Genomic DNA, 18,897 nt, shown 5'->3' with positions numbered 1-18,897 from the left:
TGTAAATGTAGTGTGATATTAATCATATTGCAATTTCCTACTTCCAAAGAAAGACATAGCTTTATTTATACGCTGATTATAAGCAACAGTGCCACTTCTGTGCTCTAATCCTTTGTCATCACCAGACATCAGAGGCCCTTTCCCTTAGGACGTACTTGTGGTTCTAAAGCCGCAGGAGGGTCATGAAGAATGGGAAGCAAGAAGCTGATCTCTCGGGACCTGCTTCGGGGTTAAGATGGAGATACGTCACAGAGACTTTGGGTTTCTGTCTAGGTCATACTCCCCAGTTTACCAGACTTGGGAAAGAGGCAGCACTTGGGTGTAGAAACCCCTTCTAGAAATGAATCCTGCATTTGTTTGAATTATCCCGACAGCTAAACCGGAGCTTATGTGAGAGTGAAAAACCTCAACAGCTGCCACAGTCACATTTAATTAATACTTGCAACACTGAATTGAACTGAAGAAAACTCTACAGTATGCAAATTTAAGTTTTTCATCCAGACCTGGCCTTAAATATAACTTTCTTATGCAAACTCCACAAGCTCCCCTAACCAGGACCCACGAGACTCTTGGGACAAATTCTCAGAAAGGTCCCTATTGCATGAGAAGGGATTAAGCTATTATGCCCAGCCCTGATTAGTTTCTGCACCTGACTAGTTAGTGAGCCAGCAGCTGGGAAGTGGTGAAAGTGAAATTCAGATGCTTGGGGAATAGATTTGAAAATGCCTGAAGCCCAAGCATTGCCTGGGGAAGGAAGACACCGTGGAAAAATGTTCTGAGACACTCTAACAAGAACAATTCTGCAGTGCACACAAGTGAGAGGGGCGTTGGGAGTCTGGAGGTGGAGGTAGCTGGATAAACACGAGGAATGAGGCCTGAGCACTTCAATCGCCTCTGCCCTTGCCTTCGCCACCTTCCCCTGGGAGCAGACTGGCTGAGGGCAGGGAAGTGGACACAGGACTGGTCCCAGCGGGAGCGAGCCCCTCCCTCAGGCTCCCTGTGTGCTCCCTCCCCAGGCTCCCCAGGGACCCCGCCCCGCAGCGAGTTAGGGCTGCCTGTGCCTGGAGCCGCCCGCAGGACCAGCCCTTCGGGGGGAAATGGAGGAAGTCGAGCTGCGAAGAACTGAAAGAATTTATTCGAGGTCGCCCGAAGCCCTTCATCTCCTTGTTTCTACGCCCCGTGCGTCTCCGCGTTTAAAAACAAGACTAAGTTTATAGAAATAATTACGTATCATGCACCACATGTTCAAGCATAATATCCCTCCTCTCAACTCCTAGACCTGTCTCTGTAGGTCACAGCCACCCTCTGCCCTGAACAAACCACCTCGCCCTTGAACGCCTCAGGGAAGCTGAGGTTTGGCTGGGTGTCCTGCTGGCTCCGTGACGGGCTGGGGGACACGCGTCCGTGCCTTCAGGCGCAGCGCAACCTGGGGACCCGCTCAGGTCCTGGCTGAGCTCTGAGGGGACCACGCCCTCTCTGCGTCCTGACGTCCTCTTCTGAACAATGAGGGCAGTACCGCTTAGACTCAGGGAATTTTTGTGGAGATTAAATCTGAAAAGAGCAGGGAACTTGTAGAAGCGTGCCAGGCATCGGTTCTCACGAAGGCTGCCCTTGTTGCTTATCTTCTTTCTTCTGCTCGCGTTGCTCCAGTTTCCCTGCTTTCTCTCTTTTACATCACTCGGTGTCCGCCCATTCTGGACGGGCCTCGCTCGGCGTGCTTTGGATCTGTGGTCCACGTGCTCCACACCCACCTATGAGGACAGCTAAGCCCCGCCCCGCTGCTCAGGGCAGCGCTGCAGGAACCGGGCAGCGCTCGGCTCTGAGGGCCCCGTTCAGGTGCGTGCTCCCGACGGCGTCTGAGCACTGTGCTCTAACGACACTCTGCTTTGAACGTGGCACGTGTGACACCCACTCCAGGTCCACATGTCACCACACACACACTAAGGTCCTTTTGAAGGTGGTCTTTGGGGGCTTAGGGCTCCTTTAACAAAATAAAAATGACGGTATTACTTAAAGCAAAGCAGAAATTTACGTCTCTCTCACGCGGAAGTCTACGCTGTTGGGGGTTTGGGGCCGGGAGGGCTCATGACTGCGACTCATGCTCTTACTGGATATAGATCTGAATTAATCATTGATTTTATTTCTTACTGTGGTTTTACCAAGATGCAGGCGTGCAGGCAGATTTTGCTAAATAAACTTTTGCTATTTTGACTGCTTGAAGAACTCCAGAGTACATCCTAGGTTCTTTGTGGCTTTTAGTCAAAAACAAGAATACGGATAGGAAAAAATGAGGCCAAAAACACCCCCGTGATCCTCTCCCCCGCGGGAGAAGCACAGCTTTCAACACGGGACTCCTTCCTCTCCTCACATTAGTTGTTCTCTCTCCATCTGAACTCACCCAGGCTGCCCGCGCGATTCGTATGGAATCCACGTCAAATACAGTACGGATTGAAACAGAAAAAGTATACTCACATATTGGTGAATACCCACACGCTTGAATGGACACACGCGTGCACACAATACAGGGTTTTGCAAGCGTGTTATACACACTGTTTTGTGCGTCCCCCATCCGCTGAACCGTGTATTACGACCATATTCCTGAACCAGGAGGGAGCTGTCCGCATCGCCGCCCTTCCACCCGCTTGATGAATTTCTCCCTTTCCAGACAGTGGTCCGCGCACGCGCCTCTGGCCAGTGGCGCAGCCACGTGAGGATAAACACGCGGCCTCCTGCACACACGCCGAAGGGATGAGTGCTGCACTTAAATCTCCGGGCACATCCTTGGCCATTCCCACCGGATACACTGTCAGCCTGACGTTTCAGTAGGGCTCACTCACCTTTGAGCAGCAGACAGCTACCTGAGCTACTCCACCCACAGAAGTAGACATCACCGACCCGGAACCGTGGCCGGCCCTCCCGGGGTTGGAAATCAGGAAGGGCCAGCTCCGGGGCACCCATGGGGTCCTGACTTGCTCCCTACATGCCCAGCTTCATTCTGACCTCACTGCAGATTCGTTTGCTCTGCTCTGCGGACAAGCAGAGCCACACACTCAGCTCACACACTTTTGTTCAGGCAATAAACAGAGTACAACTAGGCTCTCTGAGTCCCATCTCCCCTCATAGGAGAATGAATCTGGGTCACAGTCTACACGGCGGCGTCTGCTCTTAACAAGGAGACAGAGCAGATAATGACAACTCAGTGCGGGGTGCGATGGGGTGGTATCAGAGCAGAGGCTCATGAGCCACTTCTGTTAGGAGAAATCCAGTGTAATTCACCCCAGGAGCATACCTCAGAGAGCAGTAGCAATGGCTAAAAGAGTAGATGCTGCTGGACTTGAGGCACATGACAGTTGTCCCAGGCTTTTCCAGTCGTAGCGTGTCTAATGGCTTTGTGTCTCCAAGGGCCCACCCTCTGCAGAACCATGAAATGGACCAGGTCAGCCATCTGTGCGGTGCCAGCTAACACTTCAGATTTCAGTCCTGCCCCCCGCTCCGTGAGCCCCCCTCCTCCCTGCCCAGCGGAGCCCAAACCGCCATCCCTCTCCCCCAGAAGCCTCCCTCCGACGCCCGTGAAACAGCGTCCTTCCTTCAGACCTCTGCTCTCGCCACACATTTAACAAGCACGGTTTTACCAAGTTAGCGACTGCAGCGACTTATTTATCTAACCCCTTTTCCTTCCAGAAAGGATTCAGGGCAGCTTGCGAGAACACCTAAACTGAAGCAAGCGAGCTTCAGCGAGAGTGGGGAGAAAAACCACGGTAGAAACAGAAGGAAGCCAGGGACGGGCTAATCTCACAAGGGATTCTTTCGACCCTTAAAGGACTATGAGTTTTCTGTAATTAATTTCTTATTCATTTGGCTCAATGTTTAAATAACAAACACTAAAAGAGAAATCTGGTCAACGGTCCAATTCACAGTGTTTAGACAGTATAAACGGGCCAATTACTCAAAAGTAATTCTTAGAATTAAGACTAAAATGGAATTGCTCTCATGTCCCTACAAAGATGACACAGCTGAATATCATCAGAAATGTCCTCACAAAGGTAAGGTTATTCAGGCCTCGGTAGAGCCGATACGATCACACCCAGAGCTGAAGTAAAGGGCCAAGCCTACTGGACGTTTTCCCAGGTGGCTAGTTGACAAGAATCACTGAAACACTGTCTTCATCAACTGGAAACTCAGGGCCAGTCGACTCGGATTTTTACATACGACCTCATGTGTGTCTGGTCAAACAGAAGTTGAACGTATCAAATGGGGGGAATCTGCTGAAAAAACTGCCCTTGGCTCAAAACTACACCTTATCTTTAACTTGATTTAGTCTTTGGTGATACCTAAAGTAAGTTTTTTAGCACAATTAGAGCTGAGACCAGCCATCTCTCAGGCACTTGAAGCTGACATTCTGAATCTGAATAATTCATGGTCTTAGCTCATTTCCTGGAAAGGAGTGATTTATTTATTCACATTTTAAACAATTTAACATACCTCCCTAGAAGCTGTCTAATTTCAAAAATTGCATGAAATAACTGCATTTTATAAATTCCTTTTTTTGTTTGTTTTAGGGCCGCACCCATGGCATATGGAAGTTCCCAGGCTAGGGGTTGAATCAGAGCTGAAGCTGCCAGTCTGTGCCACAGCCACAGCCACGCAGGGTCAGAGCTGTGTCTGTGACCTACACCACAGCTCATGGCAACACTGGATCCTTAACCCACCGAGAGGGGCCAGGGATCGAACCCACATCCTCATGGATACTAGTCAGGTTCTTAACCTGCTGAGCCACGACAGGAACTCCCACAAATTCCTTATTTTAAACACAAAGTCATTTGTACTTTATTTCCATTATTAGGAATCATTTTTAAAATAATGATTTTCATTTTTTTCCATTATAGCTGATTTACAGTGTTGTCAATTTTCTACTGCACAGCAAGGTGACCCAGTCACACAGACATGTATGCATTCTTTTCTCTCACATGATCAGACTCCATCATAAGTTACTAGACATAGTTCCCAGGGCTTCACGGCAGCATCCCATTGCTTATCCATTCCAAAGGCAATGGTTTGCATCTATTAACCCCCAATTCCCAATCCTTCCTACTCCCTCCCCTCCCCCGTGGCACCATCGCCACTAAGTAGTAAAAAACTACTTTAAAAATATTGGTTTGATGAGGTGTCCTATGACTGTCTGTCCTAGCCCCACCCCCGTCTCAGTTTTGACCTGATTCTACCAATGCTCGATTCAGTAAGAGCAGCTCTGCAAAAGTCCTGAAGACTTGATGTGCTGCCTCTCCCTGAAGAGTCTAGATCAGCAGAAGAGATTCCCGTCGTGTGGCAGGTGCCTCTGCGTCCTTCTATTTCCTCGCGCAGGAGTGTAGATAGAGCATAACTGACTGTGACCATAAGCTACCTACCAAATGGGAATCTACTCTGGAAAATCACTATCATCTGGTTGGACGCCCCCACACACACCAAAAAACCCACAAAAAATCCAAAAAACTGGCCAAGTAGACAAAGAAAGCAATGAAAAGAGCCTGGAACATCAAGGGAGAGTGTTTATTGCTCCACATTTGGCTGTACGGTTGGCGTCAGTATTTAATGCCTCCATCTCCAGGGAAGAATCTATCAAGTTCATCAACCCTTTATCCCTCAGCAATTTCACAAACATCTTGGAAGGAAGGGCCGTCGTCCTCCTAAGAGTTCTGCATTCTTTGAAGACTAGTTACATCTGACAGTTCAAGGTGTCTCGTAAGAGGAATGACCCGCCGAGAACCCGGCGTCTGGACGACTGGCTTCATGATCTCCCTATAAAATGCTGCTGATAGGAAACTATGAACTCTTTCCGGAAAAAGAAGCACGGCCCACATTTTTTTCAAGAGAAGTTGCCAACTTGTCCCATCTTTCACGTAGAGGAGGACCAGTGAACAACTTTAGAAAAGCATCGGCGGTGAAAATCTCTGCATCTTCATCCGGAAAGGACTGGCCGGCCGCCCGCTCCCGCCAAGTCCTCTGCTCTCCCGGGAAGGGACCCGCAGTACACGGCCTGTGTTCGTACAGCAAGGGCTGGGAAGAAAATAAAAACATATGTGGTCGGGTTTCTTTTTTTAAGAAAGAAAACCGTATTTAAGGTTTCCTGTCCAGATGCATCAGTGAGACGCATCTGCCTTGGAAACATCCGGCCGCTGCACGATTTTCCATCAACTGGCAGATTCCTGCCGCAGGAGGAGGGAGCGCCGGCTCCTGGAAAGCGCGGCAACTGATGCCACAACGCACAGAAAGGTAGCTTAGGAGGGTATTTTCTCCCATTGAAGTCTTTCATTTTAAATCCATCACAGTTCCTGTTTAGACAACAGGAAGAGAGAAATTGGGCACTCTGAGGCCAAACTTGAACGTTTGAGTGTTTTGAGCCCCGCCTCAGAGTCTTTTAAGCAAATACAGGAAATGCCTCTGTTCCAGGCTTCTGTTTGAGACTTGCTTAATTAAATGGGCGAATCCCCACACAGGGCGCTTTATCTCCAGGCCGTGAAGATTACCGATGAAAAACCGCACAGCCGAGTGTTTTAAATCCTGGGCTTCGGGGTCGGACAGACCTGAGCGGACCTCTGTTTACTGCTGTACGACCTCGGGCAAGCTATCGCATCTTACTGAATTCCGTAAAATGGGAGAACAGTAGTACCCATCTCACAAGGAGGCTGCGAAAAGTAAGTGAGAACCATCACATCAAGCGCTGACGCGGTGCTAAGAACGACATAAATGATTGTTACTCTGAAAAGCAGCAGCTGTCCGTGGAGGGCTTTCTCCTGAGAATGGCAGACTAGACAACCTGAACCAGCCCCGTTAGTGACAGCAGCTGGGAGACGGGACGAAATATACTTTAAGAACTGCTTGAGCACATCCGAGAGCTAACGAGGTGGAGAAGCATTACGGGGGTAACTCTGGGAAGAAGCAAATTCAGAGAGCCTGGCTTTGGGGCCCTTTTTCTCCTAGGATCCTTCTAACTCTGGGAGGGGCAGCTGGGAACCTGGGGAGCCAAGCAGAGCTTCTGTCATGGAGTCAGTGGGACCGAAAGTCAAGGACTTCCAAGGGAGAGGCTTTGGTGGGAAACGAGCAGTGAGGGGCAGGTCCTTGTAGTGATGGAGCCTGGTGTCAAATCATCTCAATTGCAAGTTTTTACCACAGTGATCTGCCTGCAGCAATATAAATAACCCCCCGGGCATTCTTCACATAATTTCTACGATTTTTCATATGTCTTGTCTGGTGTTCAATAAAAAATAGCTAGACTCCCTTCTTTTTGGGATTTCAGTTCATAAGCCATTAGGGAGGGCCTAGCACAGGAGGTGTTTTTGAGGGCGACAGGGCATTGGTTTAGCATTGGGTGATGGAGCGTGGGCGTGGGGAAGAAGGCACCTACGAAGCGGGGAGGCTCACGCGAGGACGGGGGACTGGTTACACGCAGAAGGGATTTATCCAACACATGCCCAGACTGAAGACAACGCGAACCAAGTCCCTCCTGTCACAGAAGGGAGTCACCAGCATGGCACGAAAGGAAACTAGAATAAATTCTCTGATGCTGGGTTAGAAAGAGGGTAGGATTTTCAGTGTGAACTCGAGTGTATACACACACACAGGCTGACACAGAGATAGACATGCGAAAACCCACACACCCATGCACACGTTCTTCAGTTCTGTCCAGTGGGGCGCCCTAGGAACACGGCACCCATCACCACGGAGTAGGCCTAGCACCCAGGTTGTGTTTTCTAAATTCCAGGGTCCACTGAAAGGAACCAGAGTTCCTTGGAAAAATGGTTAATTCCAAGTTTACTCAGAAAAGTGCACGCTGAGCCTGGACTGTGCTGGTGGGCCATGTCGTACAGAAGTGATCAAATAATGAAGGGACGTGTCAAGACAGAGAGCGTGTTTGTTTTCCATTTGCCACATAAGAAAAAGCTGAAAACAACACACGTTTATTACATCAGGCTCTCTATGCCGGGAGCTGTTTATCTGAGTCCCCTGCTCGGGGTCTTCCAAGCCTGCCGTCAGGACGTCATGCCGCCTGTGTTCTTATCGGAAGGTCTGAGCGGGGAAAGACCTACTCTGAAGCTCTCACGTGTTACTGGAGGTAGTAATTTCTTTACAGTTACTGGACTGAAACTTCGATGTCTGGCTTGTGACCAACATCAGTTCCTAGAGGCTCCCTGTCATTCCTTGATGTGTGGAAACCAGACGCAGCATGAGAGCAGAGTCTGCGAGGACGCTGACATACACCTGCCACCACAAGGACCTGGCGGGGACATTGCAAGAAAGGAAAACTACAAGCCAACCTCACTCACAATTTTTTTTTTTTTTTGATCTTTTTGCCATTTCTTGGGCCGCTCTCGCGGCATATGGGAGGTTCCCAGGCTAGGGGTCTAATTGGAGCTGTAGCCACCGGCCTATGCCAGAGCCACAGCAACATGGGATCCGAGCCGCATCTGCAACCTACACCACAGCTCACGGCAACGCCGGATCGTTAACCCACTGAGCAACGGCAGGGATCAAACCCGCAACCGCATGGTTCCTAGTCGGATTCGTTAACCACTGCGCCACGACGGGAACTCCCCCTCACTCACAATTTAGAGAGGAAAACCCCAAACGAAATACTGGCAAACAGAATCCAACAGTCTATGAAAAGGATGATACATTACAAAAGGATTAGATTAATGGAACTGCCAGATTGAGTTAACATTCAAAAATTGATGAGCATAATTTATTATGTTCTTAGAATCAAAGGCAAAAAAATCCCCATATGATTATCTCTAGAATATGTAGAAAGTCGTTAGATAATATTTAGCATCCACTCATGACAAATACTCTCAGCAAAAGCTAGAAATAGAAAGAAATGATCTTAATGTGATAAAAGGCGGCCCAAAAAAGAGCCTCTCACAAGCGTCACCCTTAATGGGGAAGCACTGAAAGCATTTCTCTGGGACTGAGGAGGAGATGCATATACCTTCCAGCACTACCAGACACATGGCATTCCTAACCAGTTCGATAAAGTGGGGAAAACAAATTTAAAAATGCAATGAACAAGAAACAAAACTCCTCCTTCACAGACAATATGACTTTTTACATAGAAAATCCAAAAAAAATCTACAGAGAAAGTATTAGAAATAATGAGCCTAGAAAACTCATTTGTTACAAAGTATAATTTTAAAAATTGATTTTTACATTCCAGCAACAAAAGGATGAAAAAAAAAAAGAAAAGAAAAGAAAGCAAAAGGCAATCCATGTATCGGAAGAAGAAAAATACGTCTCAGCCATAACTGGCGACAGGCTCACACTCAGAGTGTATGAGGGATTCCAATAAATCAGGAAGAAAAATGTATGGAATATCCAATGGAAAAATAGGCAAGAGACTGGAATAGGCATTTCACAAAAGAGAATATATCCAAATGGCCAATAAACAAATGAAAAATACTCAGTTTCATTATTTACCAGGAAAATGCTAATTAAAACCATAGTGAAATATCGCTAAGAACCCAGAAGAGTAAGTAAAATGTCACAGAGAGATAACACAAAGTCTTGGCAGGGATGCGGAGCAAAGGGGATGCTCGTGGTTACTAGGGCCTCTAAACCGATGCAACCACGTCAGGAAGCGTTTTCACGTCTGGCAAAGCTGACCACGGCCATTCCTGGCGACTTGGCAATTGTACATCTAAGTACGTACTAAACAGAAACGCACACACACGGGCACCATGAGACGCGTATCTGAATGAATATTCCTTAGCACCACTCTCCACAACAGCCGACAATTAGAAGCAATTCCACATGCCCATCCAGAGCAGAAAGAATAAATACATGTGCTATATGCACGCAGTGGAATTCGACAGAGCAATAAAAATGAACAAAGTGAAGCTACATGAAACAGCATGGATGAATCTTATGTCCATAACACCGAGGGCAAAACCCCATCCCCAAATAGTAGAGACTCTTGTGATTCCACTTGCATAACGTTTACACCAGGAAGACGGAACCATAGCCCCCATCTGGGGTAGTGGATACCTCAGGGGAGGGTGAAGGGTTAGAGATGGGGGGGCGGGCAGAGCACAGGATGGGTCTGGGAAGCTGGAGATACTGTGTTTCTTGAAGGGAATGTTAATTACAGGGCTTTGTTTTGCGATGATACTCCGAGCTCTCCATTCATATGTCGCTCACTTTACCACCGTAAATTATACTTCCGTTAAAAACAAAAACATTAGCCATAGAGGCAGGTTCTCCCAAGGTCCAGTCCTACGTGACTGGGAAACTGCATCATAAGGGCATACACCGTTCAGCGCCTAGAGAGTTTCTCTATTTGTGTCAGGAGAGGGACCAAGATTCAGGCAGGATCTGGTTAGTTAACATCAGCACTGCCTCTCCCGCCAGCTCTTTTAGATTTGGGGATGTGATGACCGGCACGCACCGTCCGATTCTTCGTAAGTAGAAAATAATAGGTCGAGACCTTGAGAAATGTGAAAAGTGACCCATCAAATTACAAATTAAAAAAAAAAAAAAAAAAGGCGGTCCTGTTGTGGCTCAGCGGTAACAAACCCAACCAGGATCCATGAGGACGCAGTTCAATCCCCGGCCTCGCTCAGTGGGTGCAGGATCCGGTGTTGCCATGAGCTGTGGTGTAGGTCGCAGATGTGGCTGGGATCTGGCCTGGCTGCGGCTGTGGCTGTGGCCAGCAGCTGTCATTCCGATGCGACCCCTAGCCCGGGAACTTCCACATGCTGAGGGCGGCCCTACAAAGACAAAACGATCAATGCATCGGAGATCCTGCAGGAAGGCGCGGAAACGGAAGAGGGGAGCTGGCACTTTGTCGTCACACTGATCACCCTGCGCCCAGCTGGCTCCGAGGAATAACCTGTCTCGTTAGCTAGGGATGGCACTCCCCGTCTCCAGAGTGAGGTGGCGCTCACTCCTGGAAGGAGGTACTTAAAAAATGATAAAGATACTTACCACCGCATCTCTGTGTATATTTTGTCCATGTTCACGATCAAATGAAAAACGTTCTGAGATCATCTCTCCTGCAGACACTTCTCTTCCCTTCTTCAGAGTGAGCCCCTGGGACGCGCCGAACGTCCGCCGGCCCTAAGGTCACGCGTCCCCTTTTTCGGCTCTTCGTGTCCCCCCAAACCGCCTTCACGGGGGAACCAGCTAGATCTCCTGGGTGACAGAAGTTTCAGTTACGTAAGATGAATACCTTCTACCGACCTGCTGTTCAACATCGTGCTTACAGGTGACAATACGGAGTTGCGCTCAGAGAACAGATCTCATGTCGTGTCCTGGCCCCGATAACATTTTTAATAGAAAAAACACATTAACCACTCGTCTTATTCCAGGAACCTTGCTTCAGCCCCTCTGAGAGTCTGTGTCCCGTCGTCACTTTCTGGCACAGCAATCTCCTGACACTCATGTGGCCAACGCTTGCTAGGGCGTTCTGCCCCCTCAGTGGTGGACTCGAGAGTGCGTGTTTCAGTTAAGAATTCAAACAAATTGGAACAGTGCTGTTCTATCCGTGGATGCAGGTGGAATTTCATCTCTCACAAAAGGGGTCGTTGGAGGAGCAGGGGCAACAGGAACATGAGAAACAAAAGTGGAAAGAGCGTGGCTTCTTTACGGTTCAGTCAGGAAAGTGGAATTGAAACTGAAATAATGGATTCATCAAGTGATGCCAACAAGGCATCTGCTGTTGCACCACGGTGCCTGCATACCATGCACAAAAGAAAGAGCTGCCTAACTGAATGGGATCGGGGCTCATTGGACGGGATGCTTCTCATGTAAATAATCTGCTTGCGTGACATGAAACTATTTCTGGAAGGTCCTAGGTTCTGTAAGGCGTGAAGGTGAAAAGGAAACAGGACATGGATGCGCCCGATTCCTTGGAACGTATGTTAGCATACCTGGAAGCGCATAGCTTTGCAAACACTGAGTAATACACGCTGGTGATCAGACCACTTCATACTTCGATAAGGGCTACGACCTGTGCACACGATCACGAGACCACGCTGCCGATATCCGGACACGAGCCAGCAAATACAAGCGGTCAGAGGGAAGCCCGCCCGCGGGCGGACCCGCAGCGCAGCTCGGGCGCCTCTGCGACTGGCCTGGTGGCAGAAGTGGCTCCTCCATCGCGCTTCCTGACTCGCAGCCTGACTCGCAGGACACACGCTTCGCGTGAATGACTCTGTCTTCCTGATGAGTTTCCAGTCCTCGGCTTTACGGAGGACACGGAAAAGACCGAGCCGCCCGTTTTCAAACAAGGGTATGTGTGTAAGCTTTGCACATGCCTCGTTTCTATTCGATCCCAAATAAATCCCGACCCTCGGACTCGGAGGCGGCCCGGGGGAGGGGCTGCCGGACCAAACCGGAGCCCACCAGTGGCGCCTCGATGAGTTCTTGGTCCGGCCCTTTCGGACCCTGGCATCCCTGCGCCTCCGCGCCGGGCACGTCAAAAACACCTCTCGGAGGAATCCAAGTCCACCCACTCTGTTTGGATCCCTTAATTAGGAAGAAAAGGGCGCAAAACAACTTATCCAGACTCTATTCATAAACCATTAGTACATGCTTTTTTAAAAAGCCTGCAGAATTTTGACCTTTCAGTTATATAATCCCAAAGGATTTCAGAGGACAAGCAAGCAGACCCCTTCCTGCTCAGCTCTGGCCTCACCCTCGGTCCGGGTGTAACATCAGCTTCTTGAGCCCCCGGCTCCCCTCAAGTCCAGGAGTGGAGTTCGTGTCCATCACAGGCACTGCTGTTAGTGTCGCGTTTAAGGTACTGAGTTACACACAGCATGTGTCCTGGCAGATCTTGAGCCAGACTCAGCTTCTGACACTCTCATTTTCTTTTTCTTTTTTTTTTTTTTTTTTTCTTTTTTTGTCTTTTTGCCATTTCTTGGGCCGCTCCCACAGCACATGGAGGTTCTCAGGCTAGGGGTCGAATCGGAGCTGTAGCCACCGGCCTACACCAGAGCCACAGCAACGCGGGATCCGAGCCGCGTCTGCAACCTACACCACAGCTCACGGCAACGACGGATCCTTAACCACTGAGCAAGGCCAGGGATCGAACCCACTGCCTCACAGTTCCTAGGCGGACTCGTTTCCACTGCGCCACGACGGGAATGCCTCACTTTCTTCGGTAAAGCAAATATCCAAACATGCCATTGTGCTCTGACATCCTTGCAGACAGGAGGGTCTTTCCTAGGAAACTGGCCTGATCGAGCAAAGCTGCTGATAGTTTTTCTTTTCTCATTTCCACCCTCCTCTGCTTTCCTAAGTTCCTCAAAAGCAATACCTTTCTGGACAAAGGCATTTCCAAAGCAAAAAGGACCAAGGACAGGCCCTGGTTGAGAACCTCGGGGCTTTAAGTTCAGCTTCTCCAAGGCAGCACAGGAGACCTGCCCCAGCAGCCCGAGTTGCTTAGGATCCTATGTTTGTTCAGTATCATTGCAATTCCAGTGATGACAGCAAGCGTCACAGCCACTATCTGTGCAGAACTGTGTATCAGACAGGTACTAGTGTCATTCCTACCTGACAAGAAATAGTTTATTCATCAACCTGCCTAAAGCGAATGAGCAGGTTAGATCACTTCACATTTTTTTCTTCTTCTTTCCTTTTATTTATTGTCTTTTTCTAAAAAGAGTTTGAGGGAGCTCCCATTGTGGCGCAGCAGAAACGAATCTGACTAGTATCCATGAGGATACAGGTTCAATCCCTGACCTTGCTCAGTGGGTTAAGGATCCGGCGTTGCCGTGTGCTGTGGTGTAGGTTGCAGACATGGCTTGGATCTGGCGTTGCTGTAGCTGTGGTGTAGGCCGGTGGCTACAGCTCTGATTTGACCTCTAGCCTGGGAACCTCCATACACCGTGGGTACAGCCCTAAAAAAAAAAAAAAAAAAAAAAAAGAAAATAAAGAGTTTGAAGTAGAGATGTTATTTTCAGTGTACCAACAGCAAATTATTAACTGAAGTAGTATTTTCTCTACCATAAACACAAACAAGACTATTATTAATAGTTTTAAATGATCATTGCCCAATTAATAGGTTTGAATAAAATGCAGCAAGAAAAACAGGGTGGGGAAGGAGTAATTACCAGACTTAGTCCCAGTCCAGCTCTGTCCCTGCTGTCCTGGCGCCTGACTTGGGGGAGCCGTGTGACATTATCTGAGCCTCAATTTTGTTATCAGTAAAATGGAAGTAGCATCTATCATGACCACATTATAGGCGTGATGATTAGAAAATGCCACAAACACTCAAGAGCCACCCAGGTGTCAGTCGAGTTATCTGTTGCCATATGTTCAGTCCCGGCTGCTGGCAAATCCCAGGAGCTCCTGTTCCTGCCGTGGAAGAGTCAGCAGGTCGCCACAGGGGCTGACGGGGCAGAGTCTCAGGGAGGCTCAGGCTCAGCCCGTCAGGAGTGTGAGCTGATTCTCTGGGTTGAAGTGCAAACCCTCAGCTCCCCGGGGGCTCTGTCATAATGAGCCCTGGGGACAGGAATGATGCGTGGCTCAGCTCGGGCCGAGCACCCTGCACCGTGCGTGGCACACAGTCGGTGCTCCGCAGGCCCACGTTACATTAAACACACCAGACCCGTGAAATCTGATCATCGATCCAGCGGTGAAAATTAACTTTCCTCCCAAACTCACCGGGGCGGGGAGCCTGCTCATTCAGCTCCCACGGAACGATGAACGTGGCAGGTGAGCAGAGCATCCAAGCTTCGGGATTTTCCTCCTGACCCATCTCTCTCTCTAATGTGGGCCGGCTCCAGCCAGAGCAAGGCTGATACTTACGCCTACATAAATACGGAAAACAGAGCAGGCAATGCGACCATGCTGTTCCCAACAGATGTCTCGGGGCGGGGGTGGGGTGGGGGGGGCTGGCTTTAAGCCGTGGAAGCAAAAGAAGAAGTGATTGTGAGAGATCCTGGGAAACTGTCAAAGCCACAGCTTCTACAGTTCTCCTTGTGAAACTAATGACACGTGACACGGAGCTGCCTCTTTACGCTTTCTATACAAAAGGCGTCTGTGCCTCTAGCACAAGGGCTGGAACCCCGGCCGGCCAGGCAGGGCAGTGGGGACAGGTGAGGGTATCGCAGAGGGAGGCAGGTCAGGGCATCTCGGAGGGCCGACCTGGAGCAGAGGCCTGGGCGGAGGCTCATCAGAGCAGTTCAGGGGGGGCTCTGTTGGTCCATCTCTGTCCACAGACGCCCTGGGGTCTGGAAACGTCACCTCACTCCTGAGGTGCCCTCAGAACGGACCAGGAAGTGTTCCAGACGAGGTGACCCTGGACCAGTTCTCCTGACCCCCCAGGATGAGACTGGGGCAGCAGGGGAGGCTGGGGGAGGCAGGGCCCGCCCGCCTCCTGAAGCACCGAGCTCGGTTAGACTCCCGAATAGGCCACCCAGGCTGGGGGCCCACAGGCTCCCAGTGTCCCCCTGCCTCCCTGCCACGCACAAGCCCCACACCCAACGCCTTGTGAAACAAAAAGCAGAGAAGCAGAGAGAAAGCACAGCCCTGTTCTCTCCCTGGGAAGCAGTGATGCCCTCGTTTCCAGTGGGTGGCAGGTCCCCCACTTGGTGCACTGCACGTGCTACGCAGCCGAACCTCACGTGCACGGGAACTCGGAGCACAAGCATCACCGAGAAGAAGGCCTACTCCTTCTCCCTCCTGGAGGACCTAGGACTCCCTTCTGCCTGTTCTCCCCGCCCCCGCCTTCTCGGGAACCGCGGGTTGGGGGGGTTACAGAACAGGCCTAGCGGGTCTGAGTTGGGAACCAGGGGCTCAAGAGCACCAGCCCAGCAGCTCCGGCCCGGCTGCTGAAGCCCTGACTCCACACCTGACCAGCGGAGACACGGAGCTGCCCCAGCTGAGACCCGGGCACCCGACTTCCAAAGCCTCTTTCTCACCCTGACCTGGACTCTCCCAGCGCAAGCCGATGAATTACCACCCTTCAAGAAAAGAGGGACCCCTGATCGGCCTTCGAGCAGCCGCTGTCAGTGGAGCAGCTCAGGCACACGAAGCAGTCTGTTGTGTAAACAGCCTCCCTGCTCCTCCGGACGCTCAGCTCCCGGCAGCAGCCCTCGAGGAAACGCGGGCTGCGAGGCGCGTTTGTTTCCCACCTCCCGCCACGTCGGGCGCTCACCCGCAAGGGCGTGAGCGCACGCTTTCCTGCGAAAGCGCTTCGTGGTCTTTTCTCCAGATGGTCGGGAAAGCATCCTCTGGCGGCTTCTCTCCCATCTGCCTCCCCAGTCACTTGAGAGCCCCGGTCCGCGGGCTGCTGCGCGAAGCGGGAGCGGCTCTTGTCACAGGAGACACGCTCCTGGCAAACCAACCGGAGAGCAGACAGGAGCGAGAGGCCCTCCTCCCGTCCCCTGCGGGGCTCACTCCAAACAGGCCTTCGTCCTGAAGCCACAGGCCCTGGGCGTGGCGGCAAACTTGAGGCCCGGGTCGGGAGCGCCGTCAACGTCGCTGGAGGCCTCCTTTGGTCAGGGACGCCTCCACTCTGTCCCACTGGGAGGACAGAGGGGGTCCCCAGTGAGCAGAGGGCACGGAGCCTGCAGAGAAGATGGCCTGTGTTCCTGGGGCTCCCCATCTCCCGCCAGCAGAGTGTCAGCCACCCAGACCCGGCTTCCGTCCCAGAAGAGGCACTTTCTTCTCCTCTCGGCGCGACGGATGTCACTGGCGCATGAGGGCTCTCGGCGGGCGAACTGTGTTCTCCGGAAAAGATCCGTGGAGGTCCTAACGTGCATTTGAAGCCCCTCAGAATGTGACCCGACGTGGACACAGAGTCACTGCAGATGTGATTACTTACGAGGAGGTTACACTCGATTCAGGCTGGCCCTTAATCCAGTATGATCGGTGTCCTTATAAGAAGACAGTCACACAGGAGGAAAGCCATGGGCAGATACTGCGAAAGCCTGAGCAGGCCAAAGATGCCAGTCCAGGACCCGGAGCTGAGAAGAGGAAGGAAGGGCACCTGCAGGTCGAGGCTTACCTGCGACTTGACTCCAGAGTCCAAGCCTTCAGAATCCTTACTTCTGTTTCAGCCACGCAATTTATGGGACTCTGTGAAGGCAACCCTGGGAAACGAATACAAGCAAGGGTCTTTGGGTTCAGCCAGAGGCCATGGAATTTGGCACAATAATACTGTGCTTTCTGGAGACCATAGCTCTTTGTTTTTGTTTTCGTTTTTTTTTTTTTTTTTTTTTGGCTGTCCGAGGCATATGGAGTTCCCAGGCAAGGGATCAGATCTAAGCCACAGTTGCGACCTACACTGCAGCTGTGGCAGTGCTGGATCCTTCTAACCCACTGTGCCAGGCTGGGGATTGAACCTGCATTTTGGTGCGACAGAGAGCCTCTGATTCTGCTGAGCCACAGCAGGAACTCTCCTAAGCTCTCATTTTAATGCCACACGCCAGGTACGGATTACAGCCACAGTGGGAGCCCTGAGGTCAGCCCCACGAGAGGAGGGGGTTATACCGAGCTGGGTCGCCCCGAGCTCCAACCAGAATCTCCTCTCTCCCCACCCCCACCTCCTCCCTCCAAGAACTGCAGGAAAACACAGCTGCACATAAGTTGGTTCCTCTCTTTGCTTTACTAAATCACCGCATATCACAGTGGAAGTTCTAAAGCTAACAATGCGAGGCCCTCGACCAGAAGTCTTGACTCTTGGTCATAATGTTCACCCTTTGAGCTGCTGGTAATAAGTGCTGCACAGGGCCGGGCAGCCCCGTCCCCACTGTTAAGATTGTTTGGCATGTTTGTTAGTGAACATGCCAGGCTTCACTAAAGATTTCAAGGAGGAAGAGGGGGAGGAATTTACACGGCGGCAACAGAAGCACTCACAACCAGGAGAGGCAGGGCCTCGCTGGCTCTGCCGACACCCCTTTCACCTGCCACCCTGACTGGCAACGTGAGCGACTCTCCGGTTGACAAGCAGCAGAACCCAAGAGAAGACGCAAAGCCCACGGGCTGACACAGGCCCCAGATGTCCCCGTCTGGAGGACAAGGTGCTGTCCCTCTTGTTCCCAGGTCAGGGTCAGCAGCTGTGCCCCCTGCTGTGCCGCAGGCCCCCCGGGCCTCCTCTTCACCTCTGAAAACTCTCAGCCCGACAGCAACTCGTTCAGTTTTGTTTTCACCATCTCACATTTTAGCAAATTCAAATGCTGGGGCCCCTGGTTCGAACAAACTGTCATTTTTCTAACTCCAAAGTGCCAACCACGTTCAACGGAGTTTTCTGCTGCTTCTTAGCTGTAGAGGAAAAAGCTCCGTCTGTCCCCAGTGTCTCTCATTGACACACGACGTCTCTCCCGACACTCCTGGCCACCAAATGGGTGGAGGTTTTTCCCTCACCAAACACACTCCTGTCCCACAGTTTAACTCAGTCCTAACACCCCTGACCTGGAGATTCTCTAAGACCCCACAGGTTAAGGGCTCAGGCCCACAAGCCTGCTCTTCACTGAAGACGCCCAAGCTGCACGACGTAGGCTCCCAGGCTGCCCACAACGTCTGTCCAACGTGGCTACAAAGAGGAGGTTCCATAGCCCCCTCCTCAGGGTGGGTTAGTTTGCTGCAGAGGCTACAAGGACTCAGGGAAACACTTACCAAGTTGATCCACTCATTGAACAGCTAAGATAAAGGAGGCGACGAAGGGCCCGACCAAGAGGCGACGGGGAAAGAGGCAGAGGCTGGAGGGCCCGGGGCACAGGACCGGCTGCCGCCGTGGAGTGGGCGGTGTGTCTGCCGCCCTGGAAGCTCTGATCTCCACGCTCTTGGGATGTTTTGAAGGCTCTGTCACAAGGGCTTGGCCCATCATTAGGTCCATTTTCAGCCCTTCTCCCCTCTTAAGAGAATTGGGGGTAGGGCTGAAATTTCAAGCGTCTAGTCATA

General features: G+C 51.0%; 1 long non-coding RNA gene across 2 annotated transcripts in view; it reads right to left on the bottom strand.

Moving 5' to 3' along the window:
* Positions 5,534 to 18,897, bottom strand: part of LOC102167089 — a 54,695-nt gene continuing 41,331 nt past the window's right edge. Inside the window, exons 6-8 of one of the 2 annotated variants that reach the window (XR_002343754.1) lie at positions 14,656 to 14,801; positions 10,972 to 11,178; positions 5,534 to 6,054 (exon numbers count right to left, since the gene is read on the bottom strand). This is a non-coding gene — a long non-coding RNA (uncharacterized LOC102167089). The remainder of the gene's footprint in view (positions 6,055 to 10,971; positions 11,179 to 14,655; positions 14,802 to 18,897) is intronic. The other variant, XR_002343755.1, reaches the window with a different exon arrangement.

The sequence above is a fragment of the Sus scrofa genome, chromosome 4 (genome assembly GCF_000003025.6).
Source record: "Sus scrofa isolate TJ Tabasco breed Duroc chromosome 4, Sscrofa11.1, whole genome shotgun sequence".
Lineage (NCBI taxonomy): Eukaryota > Metazoa > Chordata > Mammalia > Artiodactyla > Suidae > Sus > Sus scrofa.
This window is presented reverse-complemented; position numbering and strand designations above follow the sequence as displayed.